The sequence below is a fragment of the Lipotes vexillifer genome, unplaced genomic scaffold, assembly GCF_000442215.2.
Source record: "Lipotes vexillifer unplaced genomic scaffold, Lipotes_vexillifer_v1.1 scaffold317, whole genome shotgun sequence".
Classification (NCBI taxonomy): domain Eukaryota; kingdom Metazoa; phylum Chordata; class Mammalia; order Artiodactyla; family Lipotidae; genus Lipotes; species Lipotes vexillifer.
In genome coordinates, this window is record NW_006782029.1 from 2561296 (window position 1) to 2575216 (window position 13921).

Consider the following 13921-nt stretch of genomic DNA (forward strand, 5'->3'; position numbering starts at 1 on the left):
GGTAGACTTGAACTGTTAATTCTCTAATCAGGGCCAGGCTACCAATTGGCTCGCTGTCTAATTAGAAGGAACCACAGCCGGTTTTCTTAAAACTGCTCACCATCCTATTGTTTGGCACAGAGGGTGTCTTTTCTGTGTTCAGTTTGGGAAGAACTTCTCTGTCCCCCTGCTTCTACCCGAAAACTTGGTTCTGATTCTGGAAGAGGTTCCCCCCACCCAACCCTCCCCTCTCTTTTCTGGGGAGGCAAATCCCCTTTATTTGGTCTCTCAGTCTGCAGCCGGAAGCCTATGTGGGAGTCCAGTCAGCCCCTTGAGGAAGAGTTGGTGAATATTCTACAAACTATGTAAGAGTCATTTTCCTCACCTGGCTAGGAGCAGGGATGATGGCACTGAAAGATTTGGTTGGATGTTGTAAAGGATCATTAAAATGGTTATAAATCGTTTTTAGATGTGAAGCTTTGCAGGAATGATAACTCTTATTAATCAATGATGAAATGCTTTCAAGTAAAGCATCAAATAATCAGAACCAATGTATTATATACGTTTAAAAATTGATAATGTCAGTTACAAGTATATCTCAAGTTAGAATTATCACTTTTTCTTGTTACTCCAATTTTCTGTGGTCTTAAAGTTAGCTGTTCCTTTTAAGTGATTGGTACTTTAAAAAAAAGCATGAGCAATTATTACATAGGGCCAATAATGACTTTTTTCTCTCTCTCAATTAGTACTACTTTTGTCAGACAATTAAACGTAGTTATATCAGGCATAGCTGTTGGGACAAAGAGTGGAGCCATGCACGTATTTATAGCCTTCAGTCATTGGCCTTTTCTTATCAAATAACCTAAAACATTCAGACCTCTATTTAATTACATCACTGAATAATTTTAAAATTGATGGGAAATCTTGTGCACTTGCTTCAAGATTATTTGAAGATAATATAATGTACTACTGTTAAAGATAGTGTTACAATGAGTAATATGAGTATTTGGCCTTGGAAGTGCGACAGTAAACATACAATAATGAAGTAAGCATGATCTCCTATGAGTAGACCTCACAATTCGTTAGTCCTACATTGTTTCCTAATAAAATTCTAGAATTGAATTTGAACTGTGTAGTCCAGGAGCATTTAAGAAAGATTGTGGCTGTCACTAGCTTCTAATGGCTTGTTATACCTAGGGAATCTAATATTCTTATTATAAGGTTGACTAGAGAATACAGTGACTCAATCATGGAAAATTACAGCTCCGTTACCTTCTGCCCCCATCAGACTACATCTGGGTCTCATGTTTGGTGCCACATTTTAAAGATGCTGGCAAAGTAGAAATAGAGCTCTTAGAGCAGTCAGTGGACCCTGATGGGTCTGGGAACCACCAGGCATGGTTTAAGAAAAAAAGATTGAGACAAAACATAATAGTTATCTTTATTTTTTAAAATAGTGTTCTTGGAAGTATCTCAGTGCTCTGATCAACAGGATTTGGCTTCTTGACAACTCAGGGAGTTGAGGCAGGATAAAGCAAATTGGGAGAGGCCTAAGGTGAGCAGGTTGCGCGGTATTTATCCTGGGAGGGTCCCTCTGAAAAAAGGGCCATCTGAAAAAAGTGGAAAATCCAGAAAGGCAGGACAGGCCATGGAGAACAGGGAGCGTTGTTATGCTGATGGGCGGGATGTAAATTGCCAACAGCCACTCTGGAGAAATGTATGGTGTTTCCTGAAACCAGGTGTGCTGATGGTTGTGGCAAGCCACCATTGATAGGCCCCTCCTTAGCCCCCCATCCCCATTGAATTCCATGAAGTTTTGTCTTTTCCTTTAGTTGTTTTCTATCTTTAAGCTTTTGTAGCACCTGGGCTGTAGTGTGTCAAAGTAGTACAATAAAATGGGAGAAATAAGTATACTAAAATCTTAACTTTCCCAAAGTTGCATAATTTCTAGCTGTTCATTGGACATCTGTCACCTCCTTGACTTCCTTCAATTAACTTCAACATTAGAGAATGACGTTTGATAGTGACAAAGAATTTTATATTTTTTTGCCCTACCTTGTTGTAGAAAAAATAGTGTAGCTCATAGAAATAATCCTTAGATGCAACCACATGTGATTAGATTTAAAAGAGGTAGGTGTGGAAAGTGGGTCGGGAGACAGATAAATCCAGGGTCTTTTTCATAGGCTGGAATATTTTCTCCTGAAAATGTTAAATAAATACACAGATGGATGGGTAGATGGGATGGAACAATTATTCCGTGTGTTTCAGGCTGCTGTTTGATTCTCCTAGGCTCACTTGATGCTGCCCCTCAAATCTAGCTTTGATGTCTTTGGTTCCATGGCTTATAGCAACAATTCCCTACTACTACCTACCTTCCCTGCAAAATAAATGTGAGGAGAATCAACAGAATTCCTCCCACGTGAAGTCCCTCTTATTTACCACTTACATTTGTCCATTCTGCAGGAGCCTGTTCTGCTTCCTTTTCTTCTTTTTCCCACCATTTTCCCTTTCCTAGAAATGAGCTAGTATTTTCTATGCAGAGACAACCAGTTATCCAGATATGATTTTTTTTTTTTTTTTTTTGCGGTACGCGGGCCTCTCACTGTTGTGGCCTCTCCCGTTGCGGAGCACAGGCTCTGGACACGCAGGCTCAGCGGCCATGGCTCACAGGCCCAGCCGCTCCGCGGCACGTGGGATCTTCCCGGACCGGGACACGAACCTGTGTCCCCCGCCTCGGCAGGGAGACTCTCAACCACTGCACCACCAGGGAAGACCCCAGATATTTTATTTCCACAAAATGGTTGACTAATATCAATTGGTTTGCCTTTTACAAAATCTTCTACCCAATGCCCTAGGAGAGTTGCTAGAAACAAGCAAGCAATCCAGTATCAACACTTAGCAAACCATTGTCCAGAGTCATCATCCGGGGAACTATTCTGTGTCTTGAACTGGTGGTATTTACATTGGTGTATACATATGTAAGAATGAATTGAGCTGTACACCTAGATTTGTACATTTTACTGCGTGTAAGTTACACCTCAGTTTAACCTATGAAATATATAATTTGTCCTACCGTGATAGGAAGGGAATGATTTATCTGACTGCTAATTCATACTTCTAGCTTTGATTTTAAATGTTTGAATGAAAGCAACCAACTTGTTAGAGTTCTTTGTAAATGTGAAATATTGAAGCAAAAGGCAGGTAAATGTTGAATCATAAGCTAGACTGGAAAACCTCTGGGTCAAGGATCGTATCTGGATTGTCCAGCACTGTTTCCCCAGGGTGCTAACACATTTCCACATAGTAGGCATGGAAGAACAAGTCAGTAAAAGACAGCTTTTGATGTACAGAATTTGCAGATACACTTTACACAAAGGAATTAATGCATGATTATTTTGTGAACAATACTTTTATCTGATTTTTGTATACTTAAATCACTATTTTCATTTTACCTTAATGCTGCTTTTTCTTTGTCAGTAAGTAGATCTCAGTCTGTGTAACAAGGTTTAAGCTTTATTTTCAAAGCCCTGTCTGTATTTACAACCTTGGAGAAAAATTAATATCCTACTTTTTAGTTTTCTATTTAAACTTACCACCTTTTACCTCTAAATATCTCAACATGTTTTTCTAATTTATACCTTTCTTAATGTAACACTGTCAAATCTACTACTGTTTTCTTTGGCTAATATTTTATATTTTATCTGTAGTTCACTGGAAACGTTACTGCCAAATTCGCCATTAAATTCTCTTGGTTGATTCTCATAACATTTCCTTTTTAAAAACTGCCATAATAATCTGATAGGTTAAATATCCCCAAAGTATACATAACTTAATTATGTTTTAGTCTTTAAAAACATGGGGATTGAATCAAATTGCCTTACTGGACAGAATTGAATGAGCAATTGTCAGTATATTTTCAATACAGTTTTCTCAAAACAACTTTATTGAGATACAATTCACATACCTACAATTCACCCATTTAAAGTGTACAATTCAGGGCTTCCCTGGTGGCGCAGTGTTTGAGAGTCCGCCTGCTGATGCAGGGGACACGGGTTCGTGCCCCGGTCCGGGAAGATCCCACATGCCGCGGAGCGGCTGGGCCCGTGAGCCATGGCCGCTGAGCCTGTGCGTCTGGAGCGGGTGCTCTGCAACGGGAGAGGCCACAACAGTGAGAGGCCCGTGTACCGCAAAAAAAAAAAAAAAAACAAAAAAAAAAAACATGACCCCGCAAAAAAAAAAAAAAAAAAATTAAAAAAAATAAAAATAAAAATAAATAAATAAAATAAAGTGTACAATTCAGTGGTTTTTAGTATATTCAGAATTGTGCAAAAATTACCACAATTAATTTTAAAACATTTTTATTGCCCCCCCAAATAAACCCTGTGCCGTTTAGTTATCACTTTCCAATTCCCTCATCTCCCCCAGCCCTAGCCATCCACTCATCTACTTCCTGTCTTTATAGATTTGCCTATTCTGGACGATTCATGCCAGTGGGATCATGTAATACATGGTCTTTTGTGATTGACTTCTTTCACTTAGCGTCTTTTCAGGGCTCATCTGTTTTGTAGCATGTAGGCAGAACTTCATTCCTTTTTATGGCTGAATAATATTCCATTATATGACTATTCCACATTTTGTTTATCTGTTTATCAGTTGATAGAGATTTCAATTGTTTTCACCTTTTGGCTATTGTGAATAATGCTACTAGTTTTACATAATGAGTAACTGATGAAATATTACCTTCTGATCTGACAGCAGCATTCAGAATCCCTGACATTCTTATTGGTGTAACTTTTCTATTTTTTCTTAACTCCGAGCATCTTGAGAAAGTTTGGAGAATTCTGATAACTGTTGAGGGAGATGGGTTGTTTTTCTCCCCATGGAATATCCCTCTGGGTCAGTCATTTGGGTATCCTCGGTACGAAAAACAAGGTAAATTATATGCCCCCATCCACAGCTTTATTACTGGTAGGGATAACTTAGGTAGTTATGCAACTATTTGGAAAAACATGAACATTTTAGAAATGGGCAGTTTTTGAAAGTTACCTTATTGTCTTTGCTCTTTAATGGGAAATCCTTTTTGGGGGGAATTTTTTTCTTTTTAAAGACAAATTCTACCATCTTCTTCATCAACCTTTGGTTTTTCTTTTTAGTTGATCAGTTTTATTGCTTTTGAGAATAAAATAAGTATTCAAAAGAAGCAATCAAGTACAAGTTTTCTAACTCATCTAGTACTTGATCTGCATTTTTTTGTTTTGATGTTTACACAAGAATCAGTTTGGTTAAAGATTCTAGTGTGGGAAGTTTCTTCCAGGTGAGAATCAAAACATTGATCTTCATAAATGTTAATTTGAACTTAAAGCACAAATGTTTATTTTATTTGGTTAGATATTATTTTGGGTGATTGTGACGTTACAGACTCCCCCCACCTCCACCATGAGCCTCTCCTATATTTCTGTTTACAGAACTTGAACTTCCAGATATCTACAACTTACCCACTTTAAAATACTTGAACTTTCGAAACAATTAATGAATTGCACTTGGTATCTTTGGATAGCTTTCCTGTAGGGGTTTGTAGTGGCTTCTTTTTTTTTTAAGAAGATGTTGGGGCTAGGAGTTTATTAATTTATTTTTGCTGTGTTGGGTCTTCGTTTCTGTGCGAGGGCTTTCTCTAGTTGCGGCAAGTGGGGGCCACTCTTCATCGCGCTGCACTGGCCTCTCACTGTCGCGGCCTCTCTTGCTGCGGAGCACAGGCTCCAGACGCGCAGGCTCAGTAGTTGTGGCTCACGGGCCCAGTTGCTCCGCGGCATGTGGGATCTTCCCAGACCAGGACTCGAACCCGTGTCCCCTGCATTAGCAGGCAGATTCTCAACCACTGCGCCACCAGGGAAGCCCTGTAGTGGCTTTTGAATTCTAAGTTTGTACTTTTTTCCAGCTGCTTTTTCCAAGGTGTTACTATGTCAGAGGAGCTGCTGTTTATCTGGTAAAGAGTAATTTATTTTATTGATGAGACTTTCATTTGTACACATTCAGCAGTATAATTGGTTTGAAAAGTCACTTTCCAACATAATGTAAAACAACTGTATGTCTCCTACAATAACTCTGAGAAACTTGGACAACACAGTCAGAACATTGCTCTTTTATGGGTTAAAATTTAGTTGCCAAAGGACAGAGTGTCTTAAAGGAGCTAAAAGCCACATAGCTAGTGATTGAGATCATTAAGCTTCTCTTTTCTGCAAAACAAAAACAATGTATGTTGTATATATAAACAGAAATGGAGCAGAAGAAATAATATGGTAAATTAAATCAGAGAAATTTGGCTTAACCTACTATAAGTATGAAGTTATGCTAAGTACTTATAAGTTAGGGATCAGCAAACTATATTTCTTGGACCAAATCTGGTGTGCTCCTTGTTTTTGTAAATAAAGTTTTATTGGACCACATCCATGTTCATTTATTTATATATAGTCTGTGGCTGTTCTCACACTACAAGGTCAAAGTTGAGTAGTCCTGACAAAGAATGTACAGAAGTGAAGTCTAAAACATTTACTATTGGGCTCTTTACAGAAAAAGGTTGTCAACCCCTTCTATAAAGGGTGCAAAGTAAGTAAAATGTATTTTATATCCTCACCGTCATCCTTATGTAGCAGATTGTGGGAGGAAGTGGTTAATGTAAGTATTCAGGTAACTCGTACACAAAGCAAAATTCAGAATAGTAGATTATCAGTGATGAAAAGGATGTAAAAGACATCTTCCCCAGGAAGCAGAATCTGGTTGGCCTGTAATTCATTATCTAGGTTGTATATATATATATATATATATATATATATATATAATCTCCAGAAAGTAGTGTGGCTGTCACCATAGGAGCAGATTGGCTAATACTAATAGCCCTAAAAGGCAGTTGGCATTTCTTACTGGGAATTCTCTGGGGTCTGGAATATTCAGTGCAGTCGTGTACTCCCTGGGTTGTATCATTCCGGCACATCTTTAGAATAGAAGTTTGGGGCATCCACGGAATGGGGTCTGTCACCTCCAGTGATGTCTGTGTCAGCTGAAAGCTTCTATTAATAGGCTTTGTCCACTCTTGCAAGGTTCGTTACTACAGCGATGGGGCCTCCAAACAAATCTTGATGACAGGAACCAGGCCAATTCTTTCTTGGTGTTTCTTTAGCAAAGCTATAGCCAAGAAGAAGAAAACCCCAGATTTCAGAGGCTGACTTGTCAGACTTTGGGTTTCTTGGCTTCTAAAGGGAGTGGGCTTGGGACTCTTGACCACAGTGGTATTTGAATGATCCTCTTCCCACTCTGTGACATACTGTGCCTTGGAAACTCTTCTCTAAACATTGTTTTGTGTCACTTCAGGCATGGAACAGGCTTTCTCTAAATGTAAACTGACTCATAATACCAGTCTTGTATTCACCAATTCTAACTGTAAGCTCCTTCTCACTTCATATAACATTATGTAAAGTCTCACAAGGTGCTTTCTGGTCCCTATTTACCAAATGGCACGCATCTGTTCCCGTCCCGCAGTGGTAGTGCCAGCTGGAAATGGGAATTTGGTTTCAATCTAAGGGACTGCAGTGGATCCAACCCAGAACTAAAATGGAGTGATAGGCCACAATCCTAAAGGGAGACACTGAATGCAAATATTCCAGAAGGAAGAGGTTTTAGTTTTTTTCCAAAATGCATCTTTACATAAATACCAGAGAGAGACCATGGAAAAGGATCTTGTCAGATCAAAAGTGTAATTTCAGGGAGATCTCAGAATTAGAACGTTATTAAAATGGAATGCTGTGCCAGTTAATGGTGCATGATTATGTGAAACTCCTGTAGTTGACTTGTAAAGAAAATATTAGTCTGGAGTAGTGGTTCTCGACCTGGGGTGACTTTCCCCACCCCGTGATATTTGGCGATGTTTGGAGATTTTTTTTTTAAATATATTAATTATAAATTTAAAAAAAATTTTATTGAAGTATAGTTGATTTATAGTGTTTCAGGTGTACAGGTAAGTGATTCAGTTATACATATACATAGCTCTTCTTTTTCAGATTCTTTCCCATTACAGGTTATTGCAGGGTATTGAATATAGTTCCCTGTGCTGTACAACAGGTCCTTGTTGTTTGGAGACATTTTTAAGTATCATGACCTGGACAGGGCTTGTGGGGGGGTAGAAGCCAGAGTTGTTTTGAACCTTCTATAAGGCACAAGGGAGCCCTCGTAACAAAGATTTTCCAGTTCAAAATAATAACGCCAATGCTGAGAAACTCTGGATAGTGGGCAAAAATTCTTAGCTGAGATTTCAGCTTATTAGGGAAAATTATTACACCTTTCCGAAATCCTTTTGGACATGAAAAGGGAGTATTTCTTACTGCTTTAGGGTGGTTTCAGTTGAGCCAAAGAAACACATTTTGGTATTTCTCTTTACCTATTTTAAACATAATTATGTAAAACATTTTGAAAGGTACAAACTAGTTTTATAAAGAAAAAACAAAACACAACCTGATCCCATCACTCACTTGTGTATTTCCTTCAAGATTGGAAATACTATGGAACAGAATGTTTTATCTATCAGAATATCCTCTTTAGAGAAACCAACTGAAAGATAGTGGCATTTTTCCTGGACTTTCATCCTGCTTATAATATCTTTTCCTGGCCCCTTCTCTTTCAAGTAACACCGCCATCACACAAAGTTTAGCGTCAGTTTATGACAAAGTGATTACTTAGACTGTAAATACCTTTGTAGAATTCCCAACATCAGGAATTGTTACTGGTATTTGAGTGAGAAAAAAGTTTTGTGAGATATTTTAGTAGTTTTAGGGTGTATATGTTAATCATAACTTATAAATTTTATTTCGTACCTTTATTTATGTTTGGTTTTGTTAATAAGTCAAAAAGTATTTTGTAACTTTCCAGTCTGAATCTAGAGGTAACTTTTTACTTGCCGGATGAGTTTTTAGTTGATTGTGAGATGTAAAAAAACAAGGGAGAGGAAAAGACCAGATATTCTAGATCACCACACAATAGTATCCCTGAACTTCAAAAGCCCCACCCAGGAGGGTGCAGCTGGGGAGTGGTATATTTTCTGTACTCTTGGTAAGCTAAATTTGGTTTGGCAGAGAATTTTTAGCAGTAGATAAGGCTCTGTGAGTAAAACTTTGCAGTTTTAGCCAAAGAAAACAGACTGTAGATTTGATGGCTCTGTTTGATTTATTAGTGCCATATGCAGGGCCTTTTGATCTTCAGGATTCAGTAAACCAAGGAATTGATATTTATCAGAACTCCATCACATGGGAAGAAATCTTAATTTGCCTGTAGTGTTGATACTAATATAATTATCCAACACCTGTATCCTATTGATGATAATTGTGTTAGGTTACGTTTTAATGATAGGTACAGATGAACACTAAAAACAAGTCTTTGAAAAAAACAAAACAAAACAAAAGTCTTTGGAGAGCATTAACATTGGAAATAATCTTATTTCTCAAATACCTCAAATTTGCTTACTTGAGTATATAACAAAACCTCTTATGGGGAGTGCAAGAACTTCATGTAGTGATTGTGGTTTTAAAGAAAAAAGGGAAACAACTTGACGTTGATGATACCACATGAGCAGATGTTCTATAATAAAGGCTACTCGCAATCTTAATTTGTCAGACAACATAAAGGAGATTCAATTAACTTTGAGGTTTCACCCCACTTCTGAATTCCTTTCTAATACTTTTATGAAGTAGCAGAAACCACAGGACAAATATTCCTGCCATTAAACCATCAGAATCCATCTGTTTTTGTCTTTTTACTACTAAGACAAGTTAACATATGACAGAAGTGTATATGTCTATGAAATTGAGATGAAATACCAAGAACACACCATGGTATTTGTATTTTCTTTAAATGGATCTTTTTATTGAGACTGTTGGAGCCCCACATTTTTGTATAGGAGGAAAAGCTTCTGGGTCTCAATCAGTGGGATGCCCTAAATGAGTTTCACTTTATTTTTTCTGTGAATTCTTAATTATTACTTGACCAGTGAGTTACTTGACCAGTAGTTATTACTCTCCTGTAGATGATTTATGTTTAGCTTAACTATCATGTTTTAATTCTCATCTTTCTTAGGCTGTTTGTATAGACGTCCTTTCTAGTATGTCTTATACACCAGGCATTGAATGAGGCATTTTATCAGCTCCCTGCTCCAAGAGAAGTTTGAGGGAAAATAGACTTTGGATCAGTTGAAGGAGGTTGCCTTATTTCTTGAAGTGTCAAATGTATTTCAGGGAAGACTATCATAGGGGGAGAAGGTGGACAAGCCAAATGGACTCAGACATGATTTTTCTCAAATCAGACTTTCACGGTTCTTCTTATTGATAGTAGTAGCTAAATAATAGTCATCATTTATTCCATGCTCTGTCCTAAACACTTTGCTTGCATTATCTACATTCTCATACTAACTATATGAACTAGTACTGTTATTAATTCCATTTCCCCACTTTAGAGCTGAAGAAGCTGAGACCTGGAGAGAGAATATGAGTTGGCTTAGGTCACACAGCGAAAAAAGTGGTAGAATCAGAATTCAAACCAGGTCTGACGTTTCCAGAACCAGAGCCCCAAGTCATTTTATTATTAAACTCTTTCACGTACACCCTCGTATTAATCTTTTTTTTTTTTTTACAGCTTTAATGGACTATAATTGCTTTATAATGGTATGTTAGTTTCTGCTTTATAACAAAGTGAATCAGTTATACATATACATATGTTCCCATCTCTCTTCCCTCTTGCGTCTCCCTCCCTCCCACCCTCCCTATCCCACCCCTCTAGGTGGTCACAAAGCACCGAGCTTATCTCCCTGTGCTGTGCAGCTGCTTCCCACTAGCTATCTGTTTTACGTTTGGTAGTGTATATGTGTCCATGCCACTCTCTCACTTTGTCACAGCTTACCCTTCCCCCTCCCTGTATCCTCAAGTCCATTCTCTAGTGGGTCTGTGTCTTTATTCCTGTCTTACCCCTAGGTTCTTCATGACATTTTTTTCCCTTAAATTCCATATATATGTGTTAGCATACGGTATTTGTCTTTCTCTTTCTGACTTACTTCACTCTGTATGACAGACTCTAGGTCTATCCACCTCATTACAAATAGCTCAATTTCGTTTCTTTTTATGGCTGAGTAACATTCCATTGTATATATGTGCCACATCTTCTTTATCCATTCATCCGACGACGGGCACTTAGGTTGTTTCCATCTCCGGGCTATTGTAAATAGAGCTGCAATGAACATTTTGGTACATGACTCTTTCTGAATTCTGGTTTCCTCAGGGTATATACCTAGTAGTGGGATTGCTGGGTCATATGGTAGTTCTATTTGTAGTTTTTTAAGGAACCTCCATACTGTTCTCCATAGTGGCTGAACCAATTCACATTCCCACAAGCAGTGCAAGAGTGTTTCCCTTTTCTCCACACCCTCTCCAGCATTTATTGTTTCTCGATTTTTTGATGATGGCCATTCGACTGGTGTGAGATGATATCTCATTGTAGTTTTGATTTGCATTTCTCTAATGATTAATGATGTTGAGCATTCTTTCATGTGTTTGTTGGCAGTCTGTATATCTTCTTTGGAGAAATGTCTATTTAGGTCTTCTGCCCATTTTTGGATTGGGTTGTTTATTTTTTTGTTATTGAGCTGCATGAGCTGCCTGTAAATTTTAGAGATGTGAGCTACTTATAAATTTTGGAGATTTATCCTTTGTCAATTGCTTCATTTGCAAATATTTTCTCCCATTCTGAGGGTTGTCTTTTGGTCTTGTTTACGGTTTCCTTTGCTGTGCAAACAGCTTTGAAGTTTCATTAGGTCCCATTTGTTTATTTTTGTTTTTATTTCCATTTCTCTGGGAGGTGGGTCAAAAAGAATCTGGCTGTGATTTATGTCATAGAGTGTTCTGCCTGTGTTTTCCTCTAAGAGTTTGATAGTTTCTGGCCTTACATTTAGCTCTTTAATCCATTTTGAGCTTATGTTTGTGTATGGTGTTAGGGAGTGATCTAATCTCATACTTTATATGTACCTGTCCAGTTTTCCCAGCACCACTTATCGAAGAGGCTGTCCTTTCTCCACTGTACATTGCTGCCTCCTTTATCAAAGATAAGGTGACCATATGTGCGTGGGTTTATCTCTGGGCTTTCTATCCTGTTCCATTGATCTATCTTTCTGTTTTTGTGCCAGTACCATACTGTCTTGATTACTGTAGCTTTGTAGTATACTCTGAAGTCAGGGAGCCTGATTCCTCCAGCTCCGTTTTTCGTTCTCAAGATTGTTTTGGCTGTTCGGGGTCTTTTGTGTTTCCTTACAAATCGTGAAATTTTTTGTTCTGGTTCTGTGAAAACTACCAGTGATAGTTTGATAGGGATTGCATTGAATCTGTAGATTGCTTTGGGTAGTAGAGTCATTTTCACAGTGTTGATTCTTCCAATCCAAGAACATGGTATATCTCTCCATCTGTTTGTATCATCTTTAATTTCTTTCATCAGTGTCTTATAATTTTCTGCATACAGGTCTTTTGTCTCCTTAGGTAGGTTTATTCCTAGATACTTTATTCTTTTTGTTGCAGTGGTAAACGGGAGTGTTTTCTTGATTTCACTTTCAGATTTTTCATCATTAGTGTATAGCAATGCCAGAGATTTCTGTGCATTACTTTTGTATCCTGCTACTTTACAAAATTCATTGATTAGCTCTAGTAGTTTTCTGGTAGCATCTTCAGGATTCTCTATGTATAGTATCATGTCATCTGCAAACAGTGACAGCTTTACTTCTTCTTTTCCGATTTGGATTCCTTTTATTTCCTTTTCTTCTCTGATTGCTGTGGCTAAAACTTCCAAAACTATGTTGAATAAGAGTTGTGAGAATGGGCAACCTTGTCTTGTTCCTGATCTTAGTGCAAATGGTTTCAATTTTCACATTGAGGACGATGTTGGCTGTGGGTTTGTCATATATGGCCTTTATTATGTTGAGGAAAGTTCCCTCTATGCCTACTTTCTGCAGGGTTTTTATCATAAATGGGTGTTGAATTTTGTCGAAAGCTTTCTCTTCATCTATTGAGATGACCATATGGTTTTTCTCCTTCAGTTTGTTAATATGGTGTATCACATTCATTGATTTCCATATATTGAAGAATCTTTGCATTCCTGGAATAAACCCCACTTGATCATGGTGTATGATGTCCTTTTATTTATTTATTTATTTATGGCTGTGTTGGGTCTTCGTTTCTGTGAGAGGGCTTTCCCCAGTTGCAGCAAGTGGGGGCCACTCCTCATTGCAGTGCGTGGGCCTCTCACTATCGCAGCCCCTCTTGTTGCAGAGCACAGGCTCCAGACACGCAGGCTCAGTAATTGTGGCTCACGGGCCCAGTTGCTCCGCGGCATGTGGGATCCTCCCAGACCAGGGCTCGAACCCGTGTCCCCCGCATCGGCAGGCAGACTCTCAACCACTGCGCCACCAGGGAAGCCCTATGATCCTTTTAATGTGCTGTTGGATTCTGTTTGCCAGTATTTTGTTGAGGATTTTTGCATCTATGTTAATCAGTGATATCGGCCTGTAGTTTTCTTTTTTTGTGACATCCTTGTCTGGTTTTCGTATCAGGGTGATGGTGGCCTCGTAGAATGAGTTTGGGAGTGTTCCTCCCTCTGCTGTATTCTGGAAGAGTTTGAGAAGAATAGGTGTTAGCTCTTCTCTAAATGTTTGATAGAATTTGCCTGTGAAGCTATCTGGTCCTGGGCTTTTGTTTGTTGGAAGATTTTTAATCACACTTTCAATTTCAGTGCTTGTGATTGGTCTCTTCATATTTTCTTTTTCTTCCTGGTTCAGTCTCGGCAGGTTGTGCATTTCTAAGAATTTGTCCATTTCTTCCAGGTTGTCCATTTTATTGGCATAGAGTTGCTTGTAGTAATCCCTCATGAT

At 38.4% G+C, this 13921-nt stretch overlaps 1 protein-coding gene across 1 annotated transcript in view; it reads left to right on the forward strand.

Moving 5' to 3' along the window:
* MLLT3 (MLLT3 super elongation complex subunit) overlaps positions 1 to 13921 on the forward strand; it is a 260606-nt gene that overhangs the window by 209066 nt on the left and 37619 nt on the right. The window lies entirely within an intron of this gene.